General features: G+C 47.1%; 1 pseudogene; it reads left to right on the top strand.

Moving 5' to 3' along the window:
• The window catches only part of LOC131237106 (probable serine/threonine-protein kinase PBL21), a 91070-nt pseudogene extending 81584 nt beyond the window's left edge, over positions 1 to 9486 (top strand).
• The last annotated feature ends 3736 nt before the right edge of the window (positions 9487 to 13222 follow it).

The following is a 13222-nucleotide window of genomic DNA, read 5'->3' as shown; positions in this document are numbered from 1 at the left end:
TGATGTATGTACTTTGTATCCACGCCGTCCGTGGGATCATGGATGGTGGGGTCTGCTGCATGTGTGGCAGTCCACACCGTCCAGTCCATTAGACGTGGACCCCACCTATGATGTACATGTATTTCATCCTTGGCCATCCGTCTAGATGTCCATGGCCTGGACGCTGGAGTACTTCAAAAAAAAAAAATAATAATAATAATAATATATTATAATATATAATACTATATGGTGGGCCCTACGTGGGACCCACCTATGTGGGAAGAGGATTGGCTGGTGTACGTTACACAGCTATATAGTTGTGGTATTGACGTTAGCAAGTTCTGTAGGTTTCTTCCACACCGTCCATCTGCATGGACCCCACATGATGTGTGTGCTTTATTAACACTGTCCATATATGTGGACCCCACCTATATACCTGCTGTATTGGCGTCAGCAAATCTGTGGGTCCCGCATGGTGTATGTGTTACATCCAAACCGTCCATTTACTGGGTCAAACTACCTATATAGCTGCTGTAGTGACGTCAGCAAGTGTGGGCCTGATCATGAGTTATGTGTTAGATCCAAACTGTCCATTTACTTCTTGAGCTCGTCTTAAGGCTTGAGACGGAAATAAGACAGATTTGCCTATCAAGTGGACCACACTGCAAAACCAGTGAGGGTCGAACGTCTACCATTAAAACCCGATTGGGGTCACAGAAGTTCTGGATCAGTGTGGAATTTGTTTTACCATTGAAACCCATTTGGGGTCACAGAAGTTCTAGATCAATACGAAATATTGATTTTAAAACAATGAAAATCATTATCTCCACTGTTATCTGTGGTATGGTCCAGATGATCTTTCGATATGATTCATTTTTTGGGTAATGCTCTAAAATGATTGCTAAATATAGATGAATGGTGCAGATAGTCCAGTTAGGACGGTGGGCCAACTTAATGTATATGAGGCCCATTGTTGATGTGAGACACATATTGTAATGCCCTAAATTTCGAGGGTCAAGCAAAGCTCTATTCCCGAGATCCAGAACATCACTTATGCATTATAGATGATAATGTTCAGATTTCTTCCATGTTAATGAGTTAAGCATGCGTGGGATTATACTAAATAACTTAACATACTCCGGATATAATTAAGTTAAGCAAGCGGAAGTCCAAAACATATTTATATAAGTATATAAGTGTTTCACAAAATTCCTCCAGAGTATGAGTATGTAACCGGGTTCAATACATACATGTATTATTTCAAAATAAACAAAATGTGGAAATGTAGATGTGTCCAACTAAGCCCAGATATCCCAGTGGTCCCTACGCATCGGCACGAGGTCTATATCGACCCGCGCAAGAGTTGGAAGTAGGAGAATTCGTCCTCTTTGTCCAAGAAGTCCTGCTCCATAGCATAAACATCACCTGCACCTGCATGTAAATCAGAGTATGGTTGGTGTTTTAAAACATCATCCCAGAGTGGGAGTGAATGATCAACTCAGTGGTTCTATAAGGCAAAAGTTACACATGTTATTAAGTTAATCAAGCAGTAATGTAAAGCAATCATACAATCACTTCCTAACTACTCTTTTTAATGCAGGAATGGGGTGCAAGTAATGATGTATGCCCTCACACCAAAGCTCCCTCACAAGCGGCTCTGACAACCTATTTCACATATGACAACACTGCCTCAAAACGATGCAACTCTAACACCTTAGTGCGATGCATAGTCGTGTTAGCCAAGTAATTAATTAAGCTCATTCATACAGCAAGTTTGGGAAGCTAGGGTACCTCCCTTTATATCATTGACCCGAATCGAAGGATCCATCTAGGTTCGTCACTCCTAGTTAAACACATACGATAAGCAAGTTGTAGGATCATCACTCCTAATTAAACACATACAATAAGCAAGTTACAAGAATTTATACTCGTGGTCACTACGGGGAAGCTCGTTACCCCAGCGTAGGCCGACAACACGAACACGGTGTCCCATACCACTATGTCCAGCTCACGAGTCTTAGTTACTCATTGGTCACTACGGGGAGGCTCATCACCCCAGCGTAGGCTGATAGCACGAACACGGTATCCCATACCACCATGCCCGGCTCATGAGTCTTAGTGGATTATGGTATCATGGTTAACGTGGGTCTTTACATTAGTGAGGGGTACCTTAGATTCAAGCAGTCGCGTCCATATATGGTAAACACACAATAGGTTAATCGGTTCGTTAGGTAAGCTCGATTGGTATGAGCATACGCTGACTTAATCGACATGGAGCGCATAAGCACCCCTCATATCCAAACCACTATCGACAATCGTCGTACGACCCGGAATCATCGAGTTTACCCAATGTGGCGGGACTAATTTGGCCACCCGAACAGGGACTGTTACCGATTGCCTGGGCTACTTTATAGCCTCAATCCTACTCATATGCAACTAACAAATACATGTGATATTCATCTCAGCATTTAACAAACAATCCAAGTGGATTCCTCATTTGGGCATTTCATCAAACACATCGATCGTGTTACTAAACACTTACATTTTATCAATTAATTACATAGAGGAAAATATGATTACATAAAGGAAATTATACATATGCATAAGGTAATAAAGAATCCTATCTTAATACTCATAGTAAATACAAATCATTAACAATTTCTCATTCAGACAATTCATCAAACACATAGACTAGGTTAGTTACAACATATGTTTTATCAATTCCTTATACGGAGAGATTAACATACATATGACAATGGTGAATCCTAGATCGGTAATCATGACAAGCACAAATCATTTTCAAATGCTCATTCAAACATTTCAACAAACACATGAGATGCATCTTTTACTCATCACAGTTCATAGGTGTATATCATACAAAAATCGACGTATCTAAGACAATACGGTAGTAATCAAGTCAGACATAAATAAATAGCTGACATGAAAGCATTGATAAATCGCAACCTAAGCGTTTATAGTCCTCACCTTCCGTCGGGATGCTCGACTCGGACTCGGTCCAAATTCTACGTTTCCAAAAATGGAACGTCGGCCACTTAAATGACAAAACAGGTTAGCTAGGTTGACGAACAACTATCCTGGATCTATACAATGATATTAGGGTTAGGATTTCTTACCCAAAATCATAATCGAAAAAGATTTGGGAGCGTAACGGGGTAGAGATTTAGTGCATGGATTCGTGGGAGAGGATTCCTGCGGCGATCTCCCAAAATCTCTCATCTCTTTCCTCTTTTCTCTTCTTTTCTCCTCTCTCTCCCTTAGGGTTTTTGTAAAATTCGTATATGGGAGTGAGGGAGATAAATAAGGGTTATTTATAAGCCTAATTGTGATGCAAATGGCCCCAGGGCCACTTTATACATAGTTTATACCCTTTGGGCGGTTGTTTCTGATGAACAGGGCTCATAGGGAGGCCCACGACCCATCTACATCATAGGGTACGTTCCCTGACAATGGATCCATGCCAGGACATGATTTCGGTGCGATCGGATAAGCCGATCGACCGTGGAGAGCCTGTAAGACCCGTGTCCTAGTCCGTACCGTTCCGTTGGCTTCCGCGGTTCTTCCGGTCAAATTCCGGCAACCTTCGCACCATATCCGACGTATTGCGCGCGATCTTAAGTCAGGTCCCGCACACCGACGTCGGCTCGATCCGAAACCTATATCTTGGCGACCGCGCCATCACCGCGGTTCCAACGCCGCGACTCGCGCACCGAACCGATACCTCGGCAAGAAGATGCCGATCTGCGTTTATTTCGAAGAAACACCGCGCGTTGTGGATTTCGAGAGAATCTCTACAATTAGTCCCATCAATTAACCATTAATGTAAGCCTTACCTCAAGTACAACAACCCATTCCCTCCTTTTTCAAAAAGTCTACCCTCTTTCCACCTCACCACTCCTCTTTTTCCCATTTTCAACATCAACCATACCCCTTTTACAATTTTTCAACCCAAACCATCACCCATCCATATCACCCCTCTCTCTCTCTCATTTCTCAAATCTCCAAGCAACTCAAACCTCTCAACGTCCAAGCTTTCCTCTCCCTCTCAAGTGTGGTCCACCTTCCATCTTCCATCTACACCCTCCCATCTCTCATCCACACCATTAATCTCCCATCATCCACCATCCAAGGAATAGGCAAGGTGCATTTGAAGCCAAGGGATCAAGAAGGAGGCCAACGAGGTGGGTGATCCACCGTTGAAATCTTATCTTTAGGGCCTACTTGTTGGTGGGACCCATTTTGTTGTATTTGATTTAATCAAGAGGGGCCCATAGTGGCGGGGTCCCTCTGTCTCACCGTATCTCTCTCTCTCTCTATCTCTCTCTCTCTCTGGACGGTAGTGATGATGGAGGGGTAAGTGTGGCCACCATGAATCATATAGTTCATGTGGGACCCATTGGATGAATGTGTTGGATCTACGCCATCCAACCCATTAACGGGCCAAGATGGAGGGAAAACACAAGTATTAGATTGATCCATATCAGGTGGGCCACGTTTATGTGGGACCCACCTTGACTAAGATGTAGGCCACGTCTAAGTGGGGCCCACCATGACGCTGTGAGTGTCCATGCCATCCAGCGTCCCTGGACGCTGGACGTGAGGCAGAGTGCTGCTAACGTGGGGCGTATGTACTGGCATGATGTGTTAAAAAAAAAAAAACAAAAGGTTAGTTGCCTTTTTGGGGTGGGCCACCTATGTAGGCCCCATCTTGATGTATGTGCTCAATCCAATCCGCCCATCCTTCTCCCCAGCTCATTTTAGGCGTTGAGTCGAACTTTGAGGGTAATCTGATTCTCAGGTGGGCCATACCATAGGAAATAGCGGTATCACCTTTGAAAACCACCTAGATCCCTTTATTCGCCAAAAATAGGCCGTATATTAGACTCATTTGATCGGTCTTGGACCGTGGAATCCGATGGCTGGAGTGGATTCATCCGATGCGGGCCCCACATAGGAGATTTTGTAAAAAAATGATTTTTCTTCAAAAAAAAAACCAAGTTTAGGCAGCAGCGCCTGCTGCTGCCATTGTCAGGGACGCCAGAGGGCGGGCGGACGGGCTGGATCCACGTCCAGCCGTGGGCCCCACCATGATGTGTATTTTGCACATCCACACCGTCCATTCGTTGACCCCCCTCCCTGGCCGTGGGCCATTCAAAAATCAGCCTTATACGGAACTCATGTGGGCCATACCATTTAAAATCATGTGAAGACATGTCAAAACATATAAAATCACTTGGTGGCGCCTACCTGAGTTTTGGATGTTGCTGAAACTTGGTCTGTACCGTCAGTTAGATGGGACCCACATAATGGGTGGGCTGGATTTGTGAACCACATTTCGGTGGGCCCACATCCGCCCCAAGGTCCAATGACCTTATCAACAGGTTGGACGTCAAATAAACGTCACTGTGGGCTCCCTGCCCACGTGACCTGATCAACAGGTTAGCTGAAAAATAAACATTACGGTGGGCCCCTTCACCACGTGGCCCTGTGTGAACAGGTTGTATGAAAAATAAACATTTCAGTGGGCCCTTGGTCCACACGGCCCCATCAACAGGTTGTATGGAAAATAAATATTACAGTGGGCCCTATCCAGGCCCACGTGACCTTATGAAGAGATTGGATGATAAATAAATATTATAGTGGGCCCTACCCTGGTCCACATGACCATATGAACAGTTGGTTGGAAAATAAACATTATGTTGGGCCCTAGGTGGCTTGGAAAATAAACACTACTGTGGGCCCCGGTCTGAATGACCTTATCAATGGGTTGGATGGGAAATAAACATTATGGTAGGCCCCGCATGGGACCCACTTATGTATGTATTATAAACTATACCCTCCATTAGAGTGGGCTCCATCATGATGCATATGTTTCATCCAACTGTCCAACTATTTTAGAGATGATTTAAGGCCCATTGCCGAGGCCTACCTTGATTTGTATAGGGCCCATATTATGAGGCTCATTGTGAAGCATATAAGAATCGTGTGTTTAAGCCCAGCTTGATGTAATTGTGGCCTGCCCACTAAGGCCCACTTGAGATATATGAGCCCATGGTTTGAGGCCCATTTGGTGTATTTGGGCCTTGGGTCGAGGCTCCACAAGATTTATATAAAGTCCATTACAATGTGATTCTATCATGGTTCATGCCTTGGGAACAATGTTGGTTTGACGTCCACATTGCAAGTACAATGTTGGTTAAATGTCCGCATTGTCGCTCTCCCTAAGGCCCATTAATAGGTCCATACCTGTAGTATATAGGCCGTCTAGGTCCATCTTCATTTTGATCAGAGCCCATCACCACATAATATGCAGATCCATGATTCATGATCATACGCATCATATATATGCCTGATGTGAGGAGTGACCGATCATAGCATATGCCTTCGGGCGGACTGTTTATGGGCTCCCTGATATGAGTGCATGGTACACGCAGGACTGTTGCATGACTGATAGTGTGATTCATGCACTTGTATTTGTGTGATTGTAGTTACTGTATGTCCTAGCGACATCAGGGCCATAGCCTCCACAGACACATCGTGGATGGCAGGATTGGATACCGAAAATATTTGGTTCTAGCATACGGGGCACCATAGATGTCCCTGGGTGAAAATCCCTAAACCCGATGGTACCAGAGGATGACTCCAATGTCGAGACCGAGTGGATATACGAGCGCACGAGGGCCGAATACCAGGAGGCCGCGTCTTCCACTGTGTCGTGGTCGGTTGGAAAGGAGTGTGGCCTTACTCGCCCGAGGGTAGGGGGCAATACTAGGCTGAGTTTGACCAGCTTGCGATTGGGTCCGCTATCGACGTGCCGGATAGGTATTGGCAGACTATTGGCAAGGCGGATAGTGAGGTTTCTTACGCTCACTTGGATTGTGCGGCTAGGAGAGCGACAGTGCCATTTGGAGTGTATTGAACCCCGGTGATTATCCAGAATGAGAACTGTACTGATATATGATGAGGTTTGGCATGCTTGAGTTGCATCTCGCATCGCATGGCCGTGTTATGGCCGATAGCATTCATATCTTGCACCGCATAGCCTTGGTACGGCTGATTGCATTCATGTACTCATCACCATGATTCCGCATTACTCTAACCTTGCATTTTGAGCACGCTTATATTACGCACATACTTACACCACCCTCTAAGCTTTCTATAAGCTTATGCACGATTGATGCATGCAGGTGACGCCAGGACGCGTCGCAGCCATAGTCTCGCTGTAGTTGGAGCGTGCAGCCGAGCTTCTGGAGTGTTGTTTCTTTTGTTGCATTGTATTTTCCCTTTCAGTTGCATTGTACTCAAAAGTTTTTGATCATAGTGGATTTTGTGGTGGTGTTCTTGTGGTTATTGTTTGTGGGTTATGCTTTTGGTTATGCTCATTATGACTCAAACTGATGATTATAAATCCTCCTTGTAGTATCCCAGGATCGGAACCTAGTGAATGGGTGCCGGGGTCCGAGAATGGGGTTCTACGGAGGCTGTCGGCGCCGAATTCGGTGATCAGGAATTCTGTGAGCCTGGGTTCCAAGTTCGGGGCGTGACAGAAGTTCATATCAGAGCATAACTCGGGAATAACCAAGAACAACATTACATGTCTGCTATGAATGATTAAGTCCTAAGTTCGGATAGCCTGGCGATCTTTTATTACCGACCCTTAACGAGCGTGCCTTCAAGAGTTTTCAAAGTTGATAGGCGCCTTCGCTCTTTCCTGTAGGACATGGCGGGCAGGAGAGTGACTCGATCGACTCCCGCACCACCACCGGATACTTCAGCTCCACCACCTGCGGCTCCAGCACTACCACCTACGATTCCTGCTCCACCACCAGAGATTCCTACTGCCCAGCTTGAGGATGTCGCTCCTCTACCAGAGATTCATACCGCACATCTTGAGGATGCTGCTCCTCCACCAGAGACCGGTACGGATCCGACCGTATCCATAAGTGCTTCCCAGTTACAGCAGATGTTGCAGGCTGTGACGGCCGCACTTCAGGGGTAGAGCAGACACCCGGTTGTTTCACCGGCCCAGGCACAGTAGGAGCGCACGGGTGCCCTACTTCGAGAGTTCCGACAGTTTGATCCTCCACGTTTCCAGGGCGAGCCAGATCCGACAGCAGTTGAGAGATGGCGCTCCGATATGGAGAAGATCTTCGATACCATGTCATGCACGACCGAGCAGCGAGTCCGGTTGGCAGTGTTTCTTTTCCAGGGCGAGGCTGAGCACTGGTGGACCTCGGTTACCCACGTCACAGGACCTGACTACGTCTGGACATGGGATGATTTTATAGACCGATTCGAGGAGCAGTACTTCCCTGACCACATTCGACGCTAGAGGGCACTCGAGTTTGAGACTCTGGTGCAGGGGGACATGACCGTGGCACAGTACGCGGCTCGTTTCGTGGCGCTATCGAGGTTCGCGCCGTATATGGTTGATGATGAGGGGTGGAAAGCCCGCTGTTTCGAGAACGGCTTACGTTACGGCCTTCGAGGTCGTGTGATGGGGCACGAGCTCCCGACCTTCTAGGCAGTAGTGCGGAGGGCTCAGATCTACGAGACAGAGTGGGTTGGCGTGCAAGCTGACAGAGATCAGAGGAGGGGTCAGAAGAGGCAGACCCCCTCCAGTAGCTCCCAGCAGCAGCGACGACCACAGAGGTATAGGAGCCACCCACTTGCTAGAGCACCAGCAGCCCCAGCAGCACCTCCACCGCCACCCCAGCAGCCATTTACAGGGACTTGTTTTGGATGTGGTGGGACAGGGCATCGCTTGTCTGAGTGTCCTTGCCCTCATCTACAACAGTCGAGAGGATCACAACAGCCTCATCTACAGCCGCCGAGAGCACCACAACAGCCTCCAGCACAGCAGCGACCTCAGCAGCATCCTCCAGCACAGCAGCGACCCCATCAGCAGCGACCACATCCACCTCAGCCGCCGAGACCCCAGCAGCAGCAGAGGCAGCAGTATAAGCCGCCGCAGAGGCAGCAGCAGCACCAGGGACCTCAGAGGGGACAGGCACCTCCCCAACCAGCTCAGGCTAGGTTCTACACGGCTCAGCAGGACTCGCAGTCATCCGGAGGAGTCGTCGAGGATATACTTCCTGTCTCTTCATGCATTGCCCGAGTATTATTTGATTCTGGCGCTTCTCACTCATTCATGTCCGAGGATTTCTGCCGATCGACTGGATTGCCGATAGAGTCTACTAGTGAGGGATTTGTCACGCCCCAAACCCGGGAATCGGATCCACAGGAATTTCAATCGCCGAATCCTGTGCCGACAGCCTCCGTAGTACCCCATTCTCGGCTCCCAACGCTCATACGCCAGATTCCGATCCTGGGATCCTATAAGGAGGATTTTTTTTTGTTTAACTCGTAATAAGCATAACCATAAGATTACCTAATTCTCAAAGGCAACATCATCATCACATATCCACTAATATAATCAGTTGAGTACAGTGCTGGAAGGAAATACATAAATAAAAACCAAGCCCCAGAAGACCGCCGCACGCTCCAAGCTCAACATTGCTGCAACCTAACATCACCTGCACGCATCTATCGTGCATAAGCTTATAGAAAGCTTAGAGGGTGGTGTAAGTGTGTGCACAAGGTAAGTGTCAAGTATTCCATATCAGAGTAATCAAATTAAATGGAAGTACTGACAAGTCCATGGATCAAACAATATCAGGGTACACACCATAAATCAACTATGCAAATGAGGAGTCAAAGCGAGCCAAATATTACATGTCGAGGATTCAATGTCATAAATCACACAATATCGAAAGTACTGGTAATCCATAAATTGTATAATGTCGAAATAAGCAGAAATACTGACAAGAGCATGAATTATCATAGTAATCAAAATATTAACAAGATCATAAATCATACGACAACAGAGTAAGCGAAAATATAGACAAGTCCGTGAGTCAATCAATGTCAAAATATGCAATGTAGAACAACTATGCAAATGAGGAATCGTAGATAGCCAACTATCAGATGCAGAGGATGCAATACAATATACATTCCTGACGAGTAACACAAATAGCGTCAGCCGTACCAAGACCATATAAATGCATGGACACTATAATCCAAAATGTCGTATGCCGCGAATGTCATGCAATATGCGATGCGAATGGAATGACCATGCTGGAGTGTGAAGTCGGGATGATAGTACGTAGTATCGCGGGCTATGGGATCCATCACAAGGGACTTCTATCCAAACCAGTCCCATACCTAAATTTGGATAGTCAGACTCAATGTGATAAACTCTTGATCTCAGGTTAGTCGCGCACCCCAACCGAAATCCTGGCCATTGCGAGAGCACACGTAACAAATAGTTACGCACCACCAACCCGAGTGGATAGTGAATGAATGAATACATGAATGAGTATGCAACTTCTGCTCACTAAATCTACATATCAGTACAGTTCCTCTCTGAGATTATCACCGGGGTTTAGTACACTCCAAATGGCACTGTCTCTCTCCCAGCAGCACAGTCCAAGTGAGCGTAAGAAACCTCACTATCCGCCTGGTCAATAGTCTGCCAATACCTATCCGGCACGTCGATAGCGGACCCATTCACGAGTTGGTCAAACTCAGCCTAGCAATGCCCCCTACCCTCGGGCGAGTAAGGCCACACCTCCTCCCAACCGACCACGACACAGTGGGAGACGCGGCCTCCTAGTATTCGGCACTCGGGCGCTCATGTATCCACCCGGTTTCGACGTTGATGCATCTCCTGGCCTCGGAGGTTTAGGAATTTTCACCCAGGGACATCTATGGCGCCCGTATGCTAGAACCAAATATTTCCGGTGTCTCATCTGGCCATCCACGATATGCCTGTGGAGGCTACGGCCCTGATGTCGCTAGGGCACACAATGCAAGATGCATGAATCATACAATACAGTCATGCATCAATCCTGCGCATACCGTGCACTCATGTGAGATAACCTCCGCCTGTCAGGGAGTCTCATAACAATCTGTCCAATAACATGTGCAATGGTCAACCACATCTCACAACAAACATGCAGATGATGCGTATGGGCATGTATGATGATGCTATGCTGTCACATACTCATAATCGGTATCAACAACTGACATCAGAAATTGACCTCGATAATGTGGACATTTAACCAACATTGCCCCCAAGGAATGGCCCACATAGAGCCAAATATATAATGGGCCCACGACCTCATGCAAAGGCCTAATATACAACACAATGGGCCTTGCTCAAGGGCCACAAATACACAACAGGTGGGCCCTACTCATGGGCCTCAAATACATGATATGTGGACCCTACACATGGGTCTTGAATACATCAAACGGGCCATGCATCATGGGCCTGATACGTATCATAATGAGCCTTGCCATAGGCCACGAATACATCACAATGGCCTCAATTACGGATCGCATATACATCATATAGGTCTCAACAATCGTAATCGACACTCGAAATCGGCCTCGATACTCAGCCTCGACAAATCGGAATCGATCTCGATACGCGGCCTAGATAGTCGGATTCGGTCTATACAATCGGTATCAATTGAGGATTGGCCTAATTAGGCCTAGGGGAAGGTCACGATGTGGGCGTTTAACCATCATTACCTATCAATGTGGACATTTAACCACTAATGCTCCAAAACAGTGGACCACATAGAGTCAAACATAAGGTGAGTCCAAATATTTAACACGTAGGCCTCAAATAGTCATCACAGGTTGGCCTTACACATCACGATGGGTCGATACATTGGGCCGCACCACTTGGGCCTAATATACACATCACGGTGGGTCGCATCATTGGCCCGCACCAATGGGCCTCATGTACAACAAGTGGGCCACATCAATGGGCCGCACTAATGGGCCTTATACACATCAAGTCGAGCCTCAATAAATGGGCCGGAGACATATCACAACGGGCCACGACATACGGGTCAGAAATGCGTCACAATGGGCCTCGACCCATGGGCTGAAGATACATCTCAGTGGGCCTAACCAAAGGAGCTAAAAACACATCATAATGGGCCACAACCATGGACCCCTCCAAAGGTCATGAACACAACACAGTGGGCCGCATGACATGGGCCACACTAATGGGCCTTATACACATCAGGTGGGCTACATCAATGGGCCGCATCAATGGGCCTAATACCATGGGCTTCAAATACACAACGAGTGGGCCTCATGGATGGGTCACAAATACATTAAGGTTGGCCTCATAGATGGGCCACAAGTACGTCAAGGTGGGCCTCATCTACCAAACTAATGGACAGTATGGAGTGAAACACGTACATCATGGCAGGCCCACTGTTCCATGCTGGACGGTGCGACGGATACATCAACAAGGTGGGCCCCACATCTAGGGATGGACGATGTGGATACAATAAATACATCAAAGTGTGGCCCATCGTTCAGACCTACTGGTTGTAAATACAGTAAATTCATCACGGCGGGTCCACGGCACTGCGGGATAGTGTGGGAGAAACACGTACATCACGGTGATGTTCCACTATCTCACGACTGGATGAACGATATGTACAAACATCACGTGGGTCCCACTAATCTAAACGATGTGTACAGTGGGTGGGTGTCCACCGCCCAGACTATGGACGGTATGGATACAACATATGCATCATGGATGGGTCCACACACATGGCCCACCAGAGATTTGAATCTACCACATTAGATGGTGTGGATGTGTACATCAAGCAGGGCCCACGACCTGGACGGTCTGAATGAGCACAAACGTCATTGTGCAAACCACTATCCAGGGAGATAAAACACATGTATCATGGTATGGTCCACGGCTAAGATGGACGGTAGTGATAACACACTTACATTATGGTGGAGGCCTACCAGGTGGGTGGCATGGATGCTAAGGTGGGACCTACACAGTACCGTCCAGCAACTGGACAGTGTATATACAAACATACATCAGGGTGGATGCCACAGTAGTGGACAATATGGATGGACCACAATATCAAGGTGGCCCCACGTGGACTACATGGATGCAAGTCACATACATCAAAGATGGCCCATGCCCTGCACGTTCAGCACGTGCGGGGTGACCCTATAGTGGACCGCAGGTGTCGTACATGGGCAACACATAAAATGGATACAATGAGGTGGGTCCAATTAATCTGAACAGATGAACGGCATAGAGAAATACATGCATCACAGTGGACCCTTGAGATGGACGACATGGAATGAAGTGCATGCATCAAGGTGGGGTCCATGT

The sequence above is a fragment of the Magnolia sinica genome, chromosome 2 (assembly GCF_029962835.1).
Source record: "Magnolia sinica isolate HGM2019 chromosome 2, MsV1, whole genome shotgun sequence".
Lineage (NCBI taxonomy): Eukaryota > Viridiplantae > Streptophyta > Magnoliopsida > Magnoliales > Magnoliaceae > Magnolia > Magnolia sinica.
The sequence above is the reverse complement of the archived record's forward strand: the minus strand, read 5'-3'. Positions and strand labels throughout refer to the sequence as shown.